We start from the raw sequence: 9,066 nt of genomic DNA, 5'->3' as shown, positions 1-9,066 counted from the left end.
TTCTAGCTATAAAATTTGGGGATAAATGAATGATCATTTAGAAAATAATCATCATATAATAATTCAAGGCCAAATTTCAGATTATTTAAAAATATTAATAAAGGAAAACAACAAATTCTACAATAACTGGAAAAAGTGGGATGGGAATTTAAAATCTTAAAATAGATAAGGCTTTTATTGCAACATGACATAAAATTCTAAAGCCCCAAAGGAAAATATTGATAGTTTTGATTCAGACTGGGAAGATTCCTGGTCTTTCATTTTATCATGATTTTTATTATTATGAATATAATAATAATAAATATTATTTTAATATAGTACAAGAAGAAGGGTAATAGTATTGACTATGAAAAATGGCCTATTGTAACTCTCTTTGACTTTCTGGGTTTTTGATGACTATTTATTAATTTGGAAAAAGACAAAGATATATTCTAAAGTTCCTTGAGCATATAAAGTCTAATGAAAAGAGAATAAATGTCTCTGAACTTCATTAAATCAACTACAAAAGAACATATACTTCGGTAAAGCATGTTGGTTGGGCAATTCCCAGAAATCAGTTATTAAATACTTGAACAGTCTACCTCTCAAAAAAGTATCATCAATTATACGTTACTATTAGATGATACATTTTACTTTATTAATATTTAGATGCCATTGGTATTTTTTTTAATCAGTAAAAAGTTGTGGATGTCCATGTTGAAGGTATACACTAAGAAGATAAAAATGCAGTTTCTGTTTCTGTAAAACTTCTATTCTAAATTTTTACTATACTTTTCTGTAGAATGTGGTGGTTTTATTTTCCTCAACAATATAAAATTATTTTCTTTATTTTTATGGCTCTGCTTCTGTTTCAGGGACTAGAGAAACAGAATGAGAAAGAAAACCCTGGAGGACAAATGATAACATAACATAAAAGTTTGTTTATCACTGCCCTCTACTGTACGATTTTCTCAAACCTACACTTTAGTTTTGGTTAAGGAAACCACAATGTTACTGATAGGCACGGACCATTGACCCAAGAATGTTGGGAGCTCCTCAACTACGACTTCGATCTGCAGCAGGTTTTCTTAGCCTTGACATTTGGACCCGCTAACCATCTGTTGCAGGTGCTGTCCTGTGCCTTGCAGGATGTCCAGCAGCAGCCTTGGCCTCTACCCACCAGATGCCAGTAGTGCTACCCCAAGTCGTGGTGACTACAATGTCTCCAGACATTGCCAGATGTCCCCCGGCAGTGGGGGGAATCACTCCTGGTTGAGGACCACTGCTCTACAGTTTAGCAATCACATCTGTAACATTGTCTCCTTATGAATCAAGACCCTAGACATCCAATAATGTTATCCAATGTCTCCGAGGATCCACTTCTAATCCACGTGACACACAGACTTACTCGTTTATTCCATCAGTTCAGTCCTAGAAACACACGTGTTGAGCTACGTGAGGCTGCGGCTCAAGTGATAGCGGGACACTGATGGCGCTATGCCTCTCAGCATCGTGCCCTCCAGCCGTCCCCACACAATCAACACAGTGGGAGAACTCTGTTATTAATCAGTTCCAAAACCTGAACTATGTTGTTCCTGCTACCTCAGCTGACCTTAACCTAGCATTTTGCACGTTGTCCAGTGTTCCAGGATTTCACTTGGCAAATAATCCCTTCCTCCTTGTGTTCTTGACCTCATTTCCTATTCGTGTATCTGCTTCCCCCAGATCCTGACCTTGATGTGTCTGACCCAAGGTAATGGGACTAGGTAATGAGACTCCGAATCCTGAATGTTTCCTTTGCTTAGTGACTTGGTTTGTATTTTTGACACTTGGACAGCACTTTGACATTGGCAGCAATACAACTCAGCATGAAAGTTTTTTGAGAATAAAACTGATTATTCTAAAAAGTAGTTGAGATATGTTTGTTCCATTTTATAGAACTTGGAAAAATTCAGGGATGCAGACAAAACATATTACATAGGTTACGATCTGATTGTTCTCATTTCCCTCTATCTCTCTCCGTATGTATATTTCTGATTATAAAATAATTTGGAAGTCTGGAAAATATATAAATACATAGAGAAAATTCAGTCACTTATAATTCCACTGTTGTTCAGAAATAATGGCTGTTAGCTATCTAATGTAAATTAAGTCTAAATCTGCATATTTCTCTAAGTATGTATGTGCATAGCTATCCACATATGCTTTTTTTTTTTTTTTACAAAAGTACTATCAGATTCCACACAGTATTTGTAACCCATTTTTTACTTCATAATGTATTGGGTGTGACCTCCAAAATAATTAACAATCCACATACAGAGGTTGGTTCCACCAGAGAAGGGACCTGGGGTGCCCTGTGTTAACTTTACTGTAGTTGCAAAATAAGGGAGGCCCAGAGAGTCTCACAGGAGGGGCAGAGGCAGCCAGGGTGGTATGGGGTACTCTCGTGGCTCAGAGCAGCTGCTATATACCAGCCAGTAGAAAGATTTCAATTTTGAAATTATTTTTTAATTACAATTTTATTTATTTTTAGAGCATTGTGCAGTTAACCGCCAAATTAAGGGGAAGGTACAGGTATTTCCCACATACCCCTTCCCACACATTTACACAGTCTCTCTCATTATCAGCATCCTCCACCAAAGTGGTACACTTGTTACAACTGATGAACCTACATTGACACATTGTAATCACCCGAAGTCCATAATTTAAAATATGGTTCACTCTTGGTGTTGTGGATTCTATGAGTTTGGACAAATGTATAATGACATGTATCCATAATTATATTACACAGAGTATTGTCACTGCCCTAAGAATTCTTTGTGCTCCACTTATTCATCCTTCCAGTCCACTTCATCAACCTTGGTAACCACCAGTCTTTTTACTGTCTCCATAGTTTTGCCTTTTCCAGAAAGTCACAGTTGGAAATCACAGTATCTGGCCATTGCATACTATCTTCTTTCTCTTAGTAATATGCTTTTAAGTTTCCTTCATGTCTTTTCATGACTTGATAGCTCCACGTTACTTTCATTTTCCCTCTGCCCACTCTTCTAGGTAAGACTAATTAAAAGTCACTTTGGAAGTCCATCTACTCCTGTATCTGGGAATTTTTCAAAGCCTGCTATTTAGCAAATTTTCCTCAGCATTCCATTCCAGTTACTTGATTGACCACTGGAGTCTGATTTTCTTCCCAGAGCTCAGTAGTTAGCAATCATGATAACTTCATCTTGCCCTCTTTGGTCTCCACTTTGAAACTTATGAACTTGTGCTTGATACTTATGCATTTATTCATTCAATAATTCATTCCATCTTTATTAAAGTCATATTACCTTCAGATCTGTGGATTAACAGATGAGTAAGACATGGTCTTTGCCCTTGAGGAATTCCAAATTAGTCAAGGAGGGAGACTGTCTACTACAGTGTAAGAAGTCTCATAATATATTTATGTATAGAGTGTGAAAAAGCACTGTATGGTTGTATTTCCACATTCGATTTCCTCAGTGGTAGGAATGCTCTAACCATTTTAGAAAAAGTCTTGCCTCTACTAGCAAAATAAGACCTCCTAAGCCTTTAATGACTAAAAACAGGATTTAAATAAAAGTAAAAAAAAAAAACCCTTGAATTTTCCAAACAGCACTGCTTGTCAATATCATAGAGCTCCTGAGTGATAAAGGACACAAGAAATGGAAAAGTAGAATCTTTGAAGGCTTCCCAGCAATATTAAAAATCCTCACAGTCACTGAAATGTTTTCACATTGTATCACAAAGAGAAGATGCTTGATAATTTATCTTTATATTACTAGTCTCATGAAAATGAATGTTAGAGAGCCCAAGGCTTTCAAAATCAAACACAGAAAAGTAGTTGTAGACCATGATGCCACTGCGTATAAATAAATTTACATTTTCCTTATACGAGAAGCCTTTAAATAAGCATCCTTAGTGAATCTACTACTTGGAGCAGATTCATCTTCTTAATATACTCTTTCTCTTTCTTAATAATTAAAGAAAATTCTTTCCAAAGATAATCATTAAATGAAATAAATAATGATAAGGGCCAGAGGAGAAATTCAAACAGTATACATTTTCTTTTTATTAAACTTCATTATATAATCATGCCTGTAATGAATAATTAATTAATTAATTTTACAGTAAAAAGAAAAAGAAAAAAGTAATGGATTAATGCCTTTTAATTACATTTGAGCAATTTTTGAAAAGGGAAAACATATTGCCTTTTGTGCTAATAACTAACTATATTAAAATGTCATAGCAATTAAACAAAAATAACAATTTTAAAAGAATACATTTTGATTTTCAAGATATTATTTAAATTCAGCAATGTTTCAAGTATGAACTAAAATTTGTATTTAATAAACAAAAATATTACCCCTAGTAGTTCATAGACCGTCTCACTGTTTTAAAATACTAATTAAAACTCCAAGTAATCATGCAGAATTGTATACTTGAAATAACTTAAAGTTCTGTGTCTTTGTCTTTACAATCATTGTGCTTGCAATGTTTATTTCCAATCCACTATTTAACAGGACTATGTGGTGCCAGTTATTAAAATTCAACCATAACTTCAGAGAATGTTTAGAACTTAGACCAACAAAACATTCTTTTCAGGGAGAAATATTTTATCCCTGACATTGTTTAGAATTGCTAGCACACTGTGACAGTAGAAGCAGACTGTAAAAATCAGTTTTATTATTTTTAATCCTCTAAAGACAACGCTCCCTGTTATTTGCCTGCTCCCATTGTAATGCCCTTGGAATAGCACTTACTGGACCATTCACCTAACAGTACTGTCACTTCTACAAATAATATTGTTTCATGATTACACTTCTGTGCTGGGCACTGTGCTAAGTACCCTTATACGTTATCTACTTTGAGCTTCACCACAATCCGACAGGGCAAGTACCCCTCCTTATTCTCATTTCAAGGGTGAAGAAACAATCCTAAGGATATTGAGTAACTTGGTTCAGGTCATATGAGCAAATAACAGTGTTCAAATGCAGGCCTGTCTGATTCAAAAGCCCTAATACAGTCAATACTGCTTCCATTTACTCGTGCAACAAGTAGGAATTGAGCGCCTTCTGCAAGCTCTTAATGGAGCAGTGCGTAAGACGCAGTCCTTGTCAGCAAAGGGGTCTAAGGTTAGCCAAGCACCTCACTTTCCCCAGAGGTGGCCAGTCTCCTGTATCCACCACCCTGGGTTAGTTTTACCTATGCAGAAATTTCATCTCGATGTCATCACAGAGTATATATACTTTAGTGTCTCCATTTCTTCTGTTCTCCCTGGAACTCCTAACAATCAGGTATTGAAACTTCAAGACTGACCATCCAATTTTTCTATCTTTTCTCTTTTCTAGCTCTCTGTATTTTTCTTATTTGTTCTTCTCTCTGTGTTGATTTCATCAGTCATGACTTCCGATACTTGCATCTTTAGAATTTCCCTGTTTTGCTATCTGCTGATAGTTTCTCACAGTCTTCATTTTCTTAAGTGATTTGTTACATCTTAACATAAGCTCATTTCTAACAGAAGCTTCTCTTCTTTGCATCCTAGCCTGAGGAGCAACCTTAATGGGTGTTATTATATTTGTCTCTGTATGGGCTCTGCCACATTTCACTGGGTCAGGCTCTTTATCTTGGTAAACAGTCCCTGCACCTTGAGAGGAGTCTAAACTTGGACTCCACATTCATGCATAGGGCAGGACTAGGGCCTAAATTCCTCTGGGTTGCCTTTTCACTTACGATTTTAGGTGGATGTTTGGTAAATTTCTTTGCTGTCTCCGGCATCAGTTTCACAGAAGGAGCAGCCCTTGGAGATTACTGGCTTTTTTGCAAGATGGTTAACTTGAGCTCATACAAATATATGACCTGAGGATTGTCTTTAACAAACGATTAAGGAAGACAATCTAGGTGATGAAAAAAAAATGTTATTTAACACTACAGGAAGTAGACAGACTCCATTTAGAGAACTGCAAAGTAGGGTGGAAGGCAGGAAGTTTTTTTTACAAGATGAAGAATACAGAATAAGGAAGAGAAAAATAGAAAATATCTAAGTAGGTGGGGCCACACAGTCAATTTTGTTTGGGGTAACAAGGAAATAAAGAACAAGGAAATAAGTGTAGAGTTCACAGTGGGCCTGGAATTTGGGGACTGGCTGACTGGGTACACTGTTTTTGGTCAAGCGGAGCATTTACAGGGATATGAAAGTTACCTAAATTTCAATTTGCAGACGTGGCACCCCGGGCAGGAGTGCCTCCATCTTGGGCCTAGAAATTTATTTCAAAACTTGTAATATTTTCACTCTACTACAGTCAGAACTCCCAAGTCTACAAACTCTCCAGCTCTTTCAGCTCCAATTCTTGTGCACTACTCTGACTTTGAGTTTATTCTTCAATTCTGGCACCTGGGGAATTTCATTTTTAGTTTCAAGGGTTTTTTTCCCTTATATTTGTGAAGAATTTCCACTTGTTTTGAGGGATTGGTTTTGTGACCCTTCATAGCCCGTTATCCATCCTTCTTTTCAATATCTTCCCTCTCTCTGCACTGAACGCTTACACACCAGTCCCCTCCCCTCTGCAAAACCTCCTTAAGGGGACTCTCCTCCCGTGAGACCTTGTTGTCTTCTTCCTCTCTCTCCTCGTCTCCAGATTCTCCCACCGCAAACACCCGGGAACCAGGCCAGGAAAGTAGCATATTCCTTAAAGGTGTCTTTTTAGTGAGTACTGGGAGTGGGAAAAGCAGGAAACGTCAATAGACACGTAAAGAAAAGACCATTATCCTGCCGCTTATAACTGACTCAGCAAGTGGTTCAATGGAATTCAAAGATGTAAAATTAGGGAGGTCATGGAAAGGCAGAATCTGACTCTGCTTTCTTCCAATGTCGCAAACGTCTGCCAGGGAGGATAGATCGCTTGGCACAAAGTGAAGAAAATATTTCATTTGAGTTTTTGGCAAGTTTTCAAGATGGTAGTTTTCTCTGTAAGATAGGGAAGTATTAGAACCTTAAGACATGGGCACAGGTCTCCCTGAGGACATGCTATATGAAGGACTTAAATTTTCCTTTCTCTTGGACACCTGGTAACATATATTTTGCATCCACTTCTGAATCTCTTCCCTATATTCTAATGCTTCTAGTTAGCCTTCAGTGCAGTACCCTTACAGAGCCTTCCCTGAACCACTTCTCCTCTGAATTTAGGCCGGTAGTGCCAGTGTAACAGTTGAGTTCTAGGTGATATCCAACCTCAAAATAAGCAGGGATACAATCAAAGCTAAGAGCAGCACAAAAGAGCATCTGCAGCTTGGATAACCTAGGAGGGGACTTAATGATGATGTGTTAATGATGACAGTAATAGAAGCTGGCGTTTATTGTATCATAACATTAATTAGGCGTTAACCTAACTGCTTTGCACAGATGATATTATCTCAATGTAACATCCCTATAATTTAGCTACTACTGCAATTTCCAGTTAATAGATCAGGAAACAGAGGCACGGAGTGTTAAAATAACTTTCTCAAGGTCATGCAACCAGTGTTAGAAAGAATGATAGAGAAAGGGGGAGGGGAAGGCAAGGAGAAAACCAGAGCTGCTCTGGGGTATCTCAGCATCCGGCGCCTGTGGACCATGTATTTATTGTGCTGAAGTTAATGCAATTCTGCCACTCTGCCTCAAGTTTCCAAGTTTCTTCATTCGCAATTTCAAATTCCAACAGAATGCATCGAATAGCCCCAGCTTTGGTCTGCCCTGGTAAGTTAATGAGCTCTGATCAAGGAGCACAGATACGGTCATTCTGGTGTATGAGGGACACTGCCTAGCAATGCAGTAGTGGTTGTTAGTGGGGAGTTACTCCAAGTGGTATCTACTATATGACCTAATGATGTAAGAAGCTATCACATGTGTTATGTACATATGCAATTTTCTGTAACTGACACATGGTCCAAGAACAAGAATTACATTCATTAGTTAAAATATGTAGACTGTAAGTTTTATTACTTTTAAAAAATTTCTCTGGTGTGTGTACATATATTCACTGAATTGGGAACCATCTATTATCTCATTTTCCTTAAGATGCAAAAATCCTTCAAGAAGCTCAGTTCACAGTGAAATGATGGGCTTCTATTTCTACTTTTTCTATTTCTGACAGCATGCTCTTTTAGCTACTCTGAACGAACCACCTGTTGAAAACAACAACAACAACAAAATGCCACGTTAAAAATAATCGAGTATATTGGTGAACTGGTAGGGAATGAGAAAATTCTCAAAGGGGGACAAAAGAGGAAAAAAAAATGAAGAAAAATGGAAAAATCCTAAGAAATAAGTGAGGGCCAAAGAGGGCTTCATACTTTCCTTGACCTTGGAATCCAGGAAAGGAAGAAAAAGTCTCCCCAGAGAATCTATAACAAGCCAGTTGGATTTGAGGCCCAAATTCAATCATCTGTGCAAGCCAATAAACCTCAAGTGGAGAATTTAATCTGATACTAAGATTGATGTGCCTCCGAGCAATTTGCAGAAGCAAATTCTAATAATCTCTAGGAAAACTCAGTTTTAACTCTGGCCTCAACGAATTCCCAGTTACAACCCCAGAAACATGAGTACAGAGTCCAAAATAACAATCCACAAGAAATCAGGCACCAGGAGCGAAAGCTAGAAGAAACAAGAGACAACACAAAAGATCCATAAATTTTTCAGTGTTGGATTTAACAGACACAGACTACAGACTGTTTAATTAATTAATTACAGACTGTGTAAGAAATTAGAGAACAGCTCAAAAAGCGAAGCAAACAGAACTTCTAAAAAGTATTTAAAATTTTTGAGATGGATCATATAAACGAAAGACTAAAAGAAATAGAGAATAAAGTGAGAAAGTCTTAGCGATGTCCTATAGATATTCTAAAAGATAACGGAGAAAAATGAGAAATAAGCAACAGTGAAGAGATAATGGTTGAGAATTTTCTACAATTGTTGCAAGAGCTTATTCCTGAGATTCAGGAATCCTTTTAAATCCCAAGCATGGTTTAAAAAAATATATATATATTTTTAAGGAAAATAAGGAAGGAAGGGAGGGGAGTAAGGAGGAGGGAAGG

The sequence above is a fragment of the Vicugna pacos genome, chromosome 7 (genome assembly GCF_048564905.1).
Source record: "Vicugna pacos chromosome 7, VicPac4, whole genome shotgun sequence".
Lineage (NCBI taxonomy): Eukaryota > Metazoa > Chordata > Mammalia > Artiodactyla > Camelidae > Vicugna > Vicugna pacos.
Note: the sequence above shows the minus strand (reverse complement) of the source record.